General features: G+C 34.7%; 1 long non-coding RNA gene across 1 annotated transcript; it reads right to left on the bottom strand.

Moving 5' to 3' along the window:
• Nucleotides 1-6302: 6302 nt before the first annotated feature.
• Nucleotides 6303-11125, bottom strand: LOC132606298 (uncharacterized). The gene is made up of 2 exons (XR_009569684.1): nucleotides 10429-11125; nucleotides 6303-7625 (listed from the first exon to the last, which is right to left on the bottom strand). It is a non-coding gene; the product is annotated as an uncharacterized LOC132606298 (long non-coding RNA).
• Nucleotides 11126-12583: the final 1458 nt, after the last annotated feature.

The raw sequence follows: 12583 nt of genomic DNA, 5'->3' as shown, positions 1-12583 counted from the left end.
GAATCCTTTTTTGTTATTGTCCGAAGTCCACATATCAGTAGTAATTGCAATTCTACTTGTGAGTTTTTCCAATAAGTTAGAAGTTTTTTATTTCAAATTGTCAATCCTCAAAATATCATTTTTTTATTGTGTTCCTTGACACCATTTTGAACAACGGTTGAAGACTAGCAACAAACTTTCTAAATCCTACATGATCAACTATAGACAGGGGATATTCATGCAATATAATGGCGTGAGCAAGTTCTTTACGTGAAACATCTTGATCGAAATAATGTTGGCTACTATCATCACCCCCCAAACTGCTATCGTTTCCCAAATTTCTTGGCTTATTAGGACATATACGAAAATGTTCTGACATAGACGATGTCCCGCATTTTCTATTTGCTTTGATACGAGCATTACAGTAATTACAAATACCATAGCGAACACCATTAACGCTTACCGGTTTAAAATGTCTCCATGATTTAGACTTCAATTCCCTTTTTTCAGATTCAGTAAATTCAATAATTTGAGAAGACCTTTGGCTCTCACCCTCAATGGGCACAGGAAGAGTACTAGAAGATGAACCAACCGGATTTTCTTCATTTTGAGATTCCATGCTTATCTATAAGTACAAAATACATAATTTAAATACTATTAGTGAGGCTCAATGGGAACTGTATAGTGTTTTTGGTTGTAGACAAGGATAATCTTTTGAAGAATTTAAATGCAATAACACTACCAAGAAATAAAATAACGAGAGAGGCTCACACAGAAATAAAATAAAGAGAGCAAAAACAAGAGAGACTAAAGGACATATTAATCAAATAAAGAGAACGAAAACAAGAAATTAGCAGAGGTTTATACATTTACCTTGAGAAATTAGCAGAGATGGTGTTTGTTTTAGGGTTTAGCAGAGATGGAATAGCAGAGATGGACTTAGGCACTTAGCCGTTGTCTTACTCTGTCAAGAAAAAATAAGTTGTAGTCATAGGTTTTAAGATTTTGTAATATTTTAAAATCCCTAACCCGCACCCGCACCCGCACCCGCCCCGCACAAAATTAATTTTTAAAAATTTAGACCTGCCCCGCCCCGCACCCGCCTATACCCGCACCCGCGCATACCCGCACTTGCCTAAACCCGCCCCGCCCCGCACCCGCACCTCCCCATTGCCATCCCCTCCTTGATACTACGAGACAAAAAAAGCTAAAAGCCTAAGTTGGGGTGGGATAAGTGTGGAGTAGAGGTTGAGAACCTATTTTGGGGGTGGCGTATATTGTTTTAGTTGAGACTCGATGTGGTGGCTGTACATATCTAAGAAAAGAAAAAAAATAAGAAAATTCTAATGCAAAAATAAGTTTAAGTTGGATTAGAAATAAACCACATCGAGGTCGAAGATTGGAAAAGAATACAAAAGGGAGAAAATAAGAGGTGAATTAAAGTGAAGAGAAAAAAATGTAGTGTTCAAGGAGGGTGAGTCACTAATACACAAAAAAGAAGTATCCTACCCGTCCCTAAGCCTACATTAAAAGCCGAAACAAGTCCTAACATGATTACAACTAAACAAACCAAGGATGAAAGCATAGAAAATAAGGGCAAGCCTATGGTATTTGCATGTGTAGATATGAAATTCCTTGTGAGTGTGAGTGTCTTCTTCTCTCTATCCCTTTTTCATTGTATATATGTGTGTTTAGGACGTTCTTTGGTCTATGCAAGGGCATAAGGATGGAAATCGGTGCGAAAGGAAGTGACCGCCTAAAGTGACGTTTGTGTGCATTATGATATGTTCGATAATGTAATGTCATAAAGTGAAGCTTCCATTCTTGAGTTGTGCATCGTATTTTGAGAGTGAAAGTGAGGTGGTCCTTGATAGTAAAGCATGCATGCCTGTAGTTCGGAGTCAAAACCACTGTAGACATTATTACTCTGTGATATCTAGGTGATAGTTGAGTCGTTGTGTTGTAATACTTGCTTGAGGACAAGCAAATACTTTAAGTTGGGGGTGTTGATGTGCCGGGAAATTGTGGCACATTTGATACCTTTTTACGAGAAGTTTTACTTGTTTTTAGGCAAGTATGTGTAGTTTTGATGTGTTTTTATTATGTTTCAAGTAAATCATAGAGTTCAGGTTCATAAACTAAAAGTTGCTGAAAATTACACAGAAGTTGACTTTCACGGTTTGTACAATATTATACGGACCGTGTCTGTGGTCGTGTAAAAGAGGATAAGGCAACACAAATGTCAAAGATGGAAGATGATGAGATATGAGCAACTTATATGGATCGTATATTATTATACGGGCCATATAGTTGGGCGTGTTGAAGGATTTAAGACCAGGCAGAGAGCTGTGTTTGAAGAAGAAGTTTCACGATCGAGTTATACGAGCCGTGTAATAGCAGTTCATGTTTTTCTCTGAAGAAGTGAAGACTGAAGCTCGTATAATGTTATACGGACCGTAAAAGTTGCCGCCTGGGACTTAAGTGCAAATTTGGTAATTTTACGTTTTTGAAACCTACAAATAGTCCAATCTAGGGTTTTATTTAGGACCGGCTATTATATTTTGACTCTTGACTTAAAGCATTGAATATTCCTTTATTTTATGGAGCTTCCAAACATCAATTCAAGTATTATTAATTTCTCTTTTCATGAAAAGTAAGCAATTATGAATTCTTCATTCTTTTAATCTTGTTCTTTGTCGTGAGTAGCTAAATGCCCCACTAAGGTTGTGAACCCAAAGATGGGTGTTTTGTGATTGGGAATTGTGATTTATATATGTATAATGGATTATTAGGGTTTATTTATTCTTCGTTCTTCATTCATAATTAATGGTTGCAAACATTGATTAAAACCATAAACCTTATTTAACTTGAGAAAGTACTTAGGGTTTGGTAAGAATAACTAACAAGAACTCCAGGCGTTAACCCTTGTTTAATAAATTCACTTAGGAATAATATGAATTTACTTGGCATAATTAACCGTTCTTCATATCAACTTTCTTATATTTGGGAAAATCATAGAAAGAAATAATCTTTATTTATTGGGAAATTGTAGAGATTCACATCGAGGTTAAGTGCATTCATATAACGATCCATTAGAAGTATATCAAGATCAATACCCATGATCATACACTTTATCTGTCGGGGTCACAACCTTGGTTTCTTTTATCATATATTACAAATCCAAAGCAAGTAGTTAGCAATAGTCATAAACAACCAATTTTCTACAAAATCATCGGAGTAAGACATTAGACCTAAATTAAGCATTCTACGATTTTAGTAATCTTTTCACATCATATTCTCTAGGGAACTCGACCCTAATCTTATTGGGTTACTATATTTGACATGGTCCACTATACGCTAATAAAAGGTGTAATTTGAGCGTATCAACATTACCTATAATGAAAGACATATGATCAACCTCATCAAATTAGTAGTTCGATCAACTAGTCCTTGTAACAGTTCGCATTTCGCAGGCAGGGTTAGCGCTTAGAAAGCTACTTTGAACTCGTTGGTTCTCTTTCAAACTTTATTTTAAAAGAGTAGCTACCTAATTTTTAGGAAATTAGGAAAACTAGTTTGGAAGGGCTTATTCAAACACCGTGAAAAATCCTTCGTAATCCAAAGTTATTGGTAAGGTTTCTCGTGATCCCCTGGGGAAGGTGTTAGGCACCCCAGTATTAAAGATCTATACTATATGGTTGACCTTTGAATTCCAGTGTGTGATTATTTGCTTAAACTGCTTATTTAATGTTTATTTTCCGTATTATAAAAATGTTGTCATTTGCTTGCATATCAAAAGTTTTGAATATATTTCCTTTACACATAGGGTACCTTAGATTGGGATTTATTATATTCGGGTAAGAATAGGCTCTTTTATATAAGGATAGTGTATTTTTGTAAAAATATTTTTGGCTTTTAACAATGTGTCTATATGCGTGTGTGTGTGTGTATATATATATATATATATATATATATATATATATGTGTGTGTGTGTGTGTGTGTGTGTGTGTGTATATGTATATCTATATATATGTTTTAATCATACACTTCGTTTCAGGTCAATCCATATAATATGTTTAGAACGTCTCATGTTAAAACTTTGTATTTTTGCAAACATATTTTACTTGTTTTGAATGTATCCGGGTTTATATAAAAAAGAATGGTTTAATTTACTCCTATAAATTCATGTGTATATATATATATATATATATGAGCATGATTGTTTATTTTAGGGTAACTTACATAAATAGCTACCTTTTATTGGTTTCTAACTAGATATAACTATAAAATGCAAAATTATCAAGCGTAGCTACTTTTTTTTTAAAAACGCATGTATTTCTATTTTTTTTTAAATATAGAGAAATACAGTGAATAGTAAACATGCTCCAGTGAAATCAGGAGCTATTTATGGAATAGTTTTTTTGAAATACAGGGAAATAGGGTTGAGTAAAAATTGGCTATATTTTTTGAACAAATTCTTCTTTTTCTTTTTAAATGGTAAGTTAAATTAAATCAACCATATTTCACGCATTCCATAACAGCTCACGAATCTCTCTCAACTTTTATCACAATCAAAACTTTTTGAATTCAAAAACCACTAAAGATCTGAAAACTTTCAAATATAAAAAAATATACGCTGCAATGCAAACTTAAAGGCAGCATTTGTCCTGTTAATTGACATGCCAACATCTCTCTTTGCTCATGACTTCCATGCTCAAAGAACTGGACACATAATTCAGATATGCAATGGTTTAAGATGATGGACGGTTAAAGGCTCAAGGGTTTAAAAAACTTAAAATGTCCTGAAGAGATGTAGAAGTACAGAGAACCAGAATGACTACCTTTTGAATGACATAGTTCCCCAAAACATCTGTTATTAGTTTTGAAGCATGTGGAAGATGAAATATATCAGAAACTATTTCATAAATTAGAAATACAAAATGCAGAATTACATTGAGATACAGTGAAATACAAAAATCGTGAAAACAAAGTGGAGCAAAAATAGGTTCTACACACACAAAAAAAAAAAAAAAAAAAAAGAAAGATAAATACAGTGAAATAATACACTGAAATATACTGAAACATTTTATCAAACACTTGGTGGGCGTGAATCTCCACAACTCTCATCAATGGTGTTTCTACAACTTCCACACTAACCACAGATTCACCAAAAATCCAAGAAGAAGAAAAAGTGAACAACTTTGAGAACAATTCTCCTTTATCATGTCCAGAATTTTCTCTATCTTACAGGTGCCAACTTGAGCTTCGACTCTTTTAGTGTCTTCTCTGTAGATTGCAACAGGTTGGGCTTTTAAAGCAAAATTGACATGGAGCACTTGAGCAATCCGTCTAGTTTAATGGGACTTTGTCATCCGAATTGGCTCCCTCAGCTCCCAATTCCCTTACCCAACTAGTTTTCGAATTTTGTAAACTTTCCTGTTGATTAAGACATCCATTTTCTTCATTTTACCTGTTGTCCTCCTTTATTCGTTACCTACACTGTGTGGGTAACGATTAAGGAAGATAAAATCGTGCTAATAAAGATGATAGATAATGGACGTATAATACGATTGAAAATATTGAAGATGGGAGAGAAATTAATTTGAAAAGAGAAGAGATTGGGAGTTATTGGGGAACATGGGCCGTAAGTTTAGGGGAAATACAGAGACGCTTGTCGATCAATTACAACTAGTAATTTTGAAATTAATTTAAGCTACTAAAAATAAATAAAATAAAAGGTAATTATTATTAATAAATAATTCTTAGAGGTAGTTATGTCCAGTAAATTTTCCTTTATTTTATGATTGGGCTTAAGCCCAATTAAAACCGTTTTCTTTCCTCTTTTTTTTTTTTTTTTTTTTTTATCAATTAGGGTCATTGCCCAAGTAGTGTAAGTTTTAAGTGGGCTTTGCCTCCAAAAAGTCTTCAGCTTCGCTAGGTCTTGGCCCAAAAATCAATTTATTTTGATTCCAGTCCAAATCTGGGTTTAATTTTGAAAATGCATTGCCTCCCAAAGTCTTTGGTTTTATTACGGGGCTTGGCCCAAAAATCAGCTTACTCTAATTCAAATTCTGTCCAAAATTGGGTTTAATTTTGAAGACACATTGTTCTATTGCAAAATTGAGCTGGTTTTTTTGGCGAAATGACATAATATTTGTATTATTAAAACACCTTTATGTCCGTTTTGAAATGGCACCAAAAAGGTATTTTCTTATTATCCTTTTAAGTTTTGAAACTGTTATACTAAATCTATTTATTTTTTTAAATCGTTTGGGGACCTAAAAAGTCTACTAAACGGCATAAGTACCGTTTTCCTACGATGTCTAGTTCAAACCATAACCGATTCCAATAATAATGTGAGTTTTTTACAAGTATGAATACAATACAACATATTAAGAAAAGCTGGAACAACATAAATAACGTAGGAGGGATAGACTAGGGGTGTACCAAACCCCTAGTTAACCATTCCCACCCATGGTTGGGCCTTCATGTCATTTTCACCCATGACTGGGCCTTCAATATATATTAGCTTCCCCTTCTTTCTCCGACTCAATAAATCTTTGAAAGAATTTTCCTAGGCCCAATGGAGTGGCTGGACCTCGACCCAAATGGCCATGTAGTGAGAAAGAGGAAAAAGAGGGACCCGGGTTAGTTTATATTTTTACCAATCTTATCACATACATAGCTGTACACACATACATATATATCATCATATCTATTCACAAGTCCTGTAGTATGCATATGCACCTCTATGCCCTTAGACTTTATTGGAGAAGACTTGGGTAGTGGTGGGAAAAGTCATCACCATCCGTACTCCTGATGCCGCACAAGTTCCAAGAGGTTTCATGAACCTCCGGCATGGCTGGTCACCAGGGGAAGGTTCGGACCAGGCCCCCCCCCCCCCCCCCCCCCAAACTGCTTTGTTCTCTCAGCCAATACAGCCATGAAGGACACAGATTTACATATCCACATATAGGCTTGGAAACAGATAAAACAAGTCTGATGCACATAGTTATAGAATAGCCATAAATTAATAGGAACAAGTAAAGAGTAGGAGGAGAAGAGATGAATGGACAATGAGCAGGTGTAATATTCTAGTAAATCCAAAACCAAGATAACTGAATATAACTTAGACAAGGATGAAATAGCATACATGGATATAATGTGATCAAAGCTAGACTGAACCAAATATTCACAACATCAACAGGTACATAGACGTAGCATAGTTCAAAGAAGTCTTGAATCAAGTAGACATTGTGTAAACAAAACAAGTAAGGGCACATAGACATAGAGAGATCAAGGGTAAACTGCAGGACATAGATAGAGGATAGCCAAGACACAGATTAGGCATATAAACATAGGGGAAGCAAACCTCAGTACTAATACAATGTAAACATAAGCAAGCAGCAGATTTAACACCTACAGAGACCATACAAGGTCACTCATACAATGCCCACAACAAGTGTAGATGACTTATGCACAGCCAAAGTAGGTATTCACATAACCTTTATACACCATATTTTAGGCCTGGATAATTTTACACATAATGCAGAGGATGTGCAGGAAGACAGGGTCTGTAACACTAGTGGACATGGTATGGATAACTTAAACATATGGATCAGAGTTCTCCAATTGAAGAAATCACCTGCCAATAAGCAACACACAAGGTAAGTAACTGATCTCTAATGGCTATGACATCAACAGAAACAGAGCACAGGCAGATCTAATTATGCCAAAAAAATACAGGAAAAGTCATGGCTTTTCTGGCTTAATGGTCACAAGTAAAATGTTGCATTACCCTCAAGTTCATTCAGTTAAAGATCAAGACGAGCAACTAGAGTACAGGTAAAGTCAAGTATAAGCAATGCCAAGATATCTTAAGTCCAAGTAATTCTATGCAAGATATGCAGTCTTTAAGTATAGGAACTGTATTTTCATACACACTTTAAACAAACAGAAAGGCAAGCAGTCCCAAGGGTACACAGAAGATTCAATATTTTAAGGTTCAGAGTTTTGAAATCCCTTTTAGATTTTCTCCTCTAGTCCTATTCCATTATAGAATACAGATTAATCCCGTAAGAAGATGTGCATGATTTACCTCACCATTCACAATTAGTGGCCTGCTCTTAACTTTCTCACTTTTTAACTAAATATTATTCACAATTCACCTGGGATCATTTCAAAGCTCACTTCTGTTGCTATTATGCCCCTGGCTGATGCTTAATGTTGTGCTAAGAAGCAGTGCATTGTTCAAACAAGGCCAAACTCATTCATTACCCTTTAACCAGGTTTAGACTAGTAAGATTAAGGACAAATCCTAAAGGTTCAAGACATGGTACATTATCTAGAGTATAATAAAGAAAAAAAAAGAAACTAAATGTATTCCCATGTCATCATACTACTAATTTAAATTAATACTAAGCTACTCCTCTTTTCCTTTCATTAGTACTCTAGTGTTTTAAAGAAAACAATTCAAGCACAGATGAGACTAAGCTAATGCATACAGAACCCTATGCGAGACTTAGTCATGAGTCAAGCCCCAACAGATATTAGAGGGTCCTCACAACTTATTATACTATCCAAATATATAAAACATTTGATTCATTTTTAGTAATCAGTAAACATATACCTACTTGAAGTCTTTCTCCTTTTCCAGTTTTAATCAATGTCTAAAATCCTCAAACTAATGTGTATCACCTAGTTTAGTCAACTAATTCCTAAGGTAGAACTGAATAGTCAGTAGGTTCATTTTAACCCAAACAGCAAGCATTATAACCAGGTTTAGTGATCTAAGTGAACAACTATTAATGCAAGGGGAAGTCCATTTTCTAAGATTCATTTAACTCAATAATAGGGAGAGTCAACCAAGTGCGTAAACATGGTAAGTTGCACCCCATAGCCTTGTGGGATATGCCATGACAATCTTTTATTTGGGAAGTTAGATACTATGGACCAAGTGGGGCTTGGTCCTTTCTCAACCTTCTCCTAAGATGTCTTTAAAAGGCTTCCCATTGTCAAGTAGTTTATACCTACACTCATGGTCCTCTCCTCTCCTCTCATCCTTAAACATGCTAAGGGGTTGGACAGCTCAGATTATAAAAGCCAAATTATCTTAATATTTTACCTACAAACCTGTTTTAAACCCTTTTTATCCGAACAGGACTTACATGATCCTATATTTTAATCTCATCTCAGGCCTAAGCAAACGGTGTTGTCAACAGTCATTTCCAGACCATGTTCCTTATCAATGTACAAAAAATAGGTTTCATATTTTTAAAGACAAATCTCAATCTTTTAACTATTCAAGACCTAGCAAGGCATAACTAGACCTGCTTTACTTCCCCATCTTCATACTACTTTAAATTATCAATTAGACACTTAAGGTCACCTATTGAACCAGGGTCAATCCATGAAGAAACATTAAAGCAGGTTGAAGGACTTATAAAACACCAGCTCACTTTCATAACATAAGTTACTTCTCCAATCAAACAGGACACATAATGGGGCTGGGGAAAAGGAACAAAGAGATTAAAGACAACAGAAAACAAATTTTCAGATCCTTGACAACAATTTCTCTTCCATTTTTACATCTTTCAGCCTTTAATGCAGCCCGTAATAGGTTAAGACTCAACAGCCACTTTGCTATGTTAGCAAAACTAAATTAGATACATTTTAATCAACTTCAAGTTAGACCTAATCCTAAAAGGTTTACCCCTTCTTTCCAGTTCCATCAAACCCTTTAGAGCTTAGAAATATGGCCTAGTTTCAAGATATAGGTCTTGTAATGTAAGCCACACCAAGATAGGTTTGTAAACACCATATGTTTAAGCCCAACAAATTCAAACAGGGGATTAAGACAGTCAAACAAACCAAACCAGGTCCACATTCAGGTCCCTAATCACATTAATTTAAAGATTACTTAAAAGATCTAGGTAGTTTAAAACACATTCCAGTTTAAACTAGGCGGAGCCATGATCACATAACCTTCAATTACTAGTTAACCAACTAATTGAGTCATTATCAAACAAAAAAGCCAAATTGAATCAAACTCCATTTACCATTACAAACCAGTTAAGAAAAACTATTAATTAGTCCTAGTTTACCTTATTCTATGTGAGTGAGATCATTTAGGATGAAAAACATGTTCAAGATACAATAACCACATTATTTCATGCTTAAGTAGAAGCATGAAGATCACATAAGCAGAACAACCTACTATGAAGACCAATCAACCCATGTTTGGTAGGATCCAACGTGACATTCAAACTAGTTACACCATTTACTTAAGTGAATCATAAATTAAGCACATAACTAGATAGGAAAGCACTTAACAACATGAACCAGCATTAGCAAACACTTAAATTAAGCAAGACACAAACAGACTAGCTAGTGTAACATCCTTAGACTAAGCAAAATCTAAATAAGGGAAAAAAATGATAAGGAATTACCTTTTATATGTGCAGCCAAGAAACAAATGGACTTTGGAGCCGTGTGCTTCCAATTTCGAGACTCAGCCACACAAAATATAGAACAACAAAAGAAAATAATTTTAGAACTTAGAGAAAACTTCAACTTTTAAGGTCAAAGTCTAAAATTTTTATACTGAGAAACTTAAAATCGAAACTTCTAGCCTCTTGAGGTTGTTCCCCACTTTTTTCGACCTCTTTTTAGGGTGAGGGTGGGGTTCTATAGAACCCCAAAATTGTTCAAAACCGTCAAAAACACCAATGTGGGACAACTAGTTTCTCAGAAATTAGCCATGTAAAACAACATCTATAGCTTAAAATGATTCCAGCAGCAAATGAATGGTCAGATATGAGCCTCGTTGGACTCGATCCAACCCATTCGTCCCCAACCAATGAAGTTTGAGCAAAATGAACACAGTACAACAAATAAGACAGCAATAATCAACTTTTGACTGAATAATTGCAAAAGAAAAGCAAAAGAAAAAGTCTATTACTACGTTTGGGAAAGATCTGGATGAAAACAAACCTTGGAATTACTTTGTTTCATGTAAATAATGCTGCAAAGTTGTGCATCTTACATTTACTCAGTGAATTTTCCATATTTAGGACGAGAGAGAAAGAGAGACAGGCGTCGGCTCCTAGGGTTTGTGAAGAAAGGGAAGAGAGAGAGAAGGGGAGAGGGGGGGGGGGGGGGTTAGGGTTCGTTTGGTGTAACTAATGAAAAGGGGTACCCTTTATTTGTACGCGGGACTGGGTCGGGTCATAGCCTGTTTTGGGCTAGACATGTCATAAAAAAAAAAGGCTGACCCTTTTATGTATATAATGTATACATATATATGTATACCTAATGTATACACGTACATATAGAGTAAAGTAGGTAATTTAATAAACGGACAAAAATTAAAATATTGATTGTTGGACATAATATTTCAATTATAAAAAAATTGTCATAATTAACCCATTTAAATAATTTAAAAGTGGTCAACTGTGTAAAAGGGCTTAATTTTACGAATATGGCCTATATTGATTTTAATCCAACTGATTATTTCAATTATGACCCTATTTGGCCTAATTAGCCAATTAAATTAAATTATACTAATGCCCTTAATTAATTTGAGCTAATGAATTTGGTTATTTCAATTAAGGCCATTAAGAGCTAATTTTACAAAAATGACCCCAATTTCCTTAAACCATGAATTGGTTAATTTAATTGTGGCCATAAAAAATAATAATTAAACAATTAAAAGTCAATTTGCAATAATGACCACCTAATTGATTAATTAGCCTAATTAAAATATTTATAGACAATTATAACTAATTTTGACAAATTAAGCAATTATACAAAATTAAAGATTAAGGGGTGAATTGGTTAATTAATTCTAATTACTCAAATTCCTTGAATTGAAGGGAATAAAGTATTTGCTAATTTTAATTTTTAAAAATTTAAACAATTAAATAAATGATTATTTTTAAATGCCTTTTTCTTTGATTAAATATAACAAGCATCTCATAAATGTCATTAAAGTTACCAATTAATTTATAAATAATTTGTGATGTCATAAAAACCTTTTTACCAATTTAAAGAAGTAAGAAAAAGTTTCATGTTTGCTTCGCAATTTATCTGGATCTGGTTTAGCAAGCTGGCTTCTTTCTGGCGGTTGTGTGCCTTTATCTTGAACTTGACAATATTGCAAATATTCTTCATAGAATTTTAGATGAATGGCCCTCTCGGCTGTTTGCATGAATGACCCTTTTGGCTTTGTTTGAATGAATGGCCCTCTCGGCAGTTTGTATGAATGACCCTTTTGACTGTTTGTATGAATAGCCCTTTTGACTTGTTTGAATGAATGACCCTCTTGGCAGTTTGAATGAATGACCCTCTCGGCAATTTGTATGAATGGCGCTTTTATCTTTTTTGAATGAATGGCCCTCTCGGCAGTTTGTATGAATGACCCTCTCGGTAGTTTGTATGAATGGCCCTTTTGGCTTGTCTGAATGAATGGCCCTTTTGGCTTGTCTGATTGAATGTCCCTCTCGGCAGTTTGAATGAATGGCCCTCTTGGCAGTTTGTATGAATGACCCTTTTGGCTTGTTTGAATGAATGACCCTCTCGGCAATTTGTATGAATAGTCCTCTT

The sequence above is a fragment of the Lycium barbarum genome, chromosome 8 (assembly GCF_019175385.1).
Source record: "Lycium barbarum isolate Lr01 chromosome 8, ASM1917538v2, whole genome shotgun sequence".
NCBI lineage: Eukaryota > Viridiplantae > Streptophyta > Magnoliopsida > Solanales > Solanaceae > Lycium > Lycium barbarum.
Note: the sequence above shows the minus strand (reverse complement) of the source record. Positions and strands in the feature narration are given on the sequence as shown.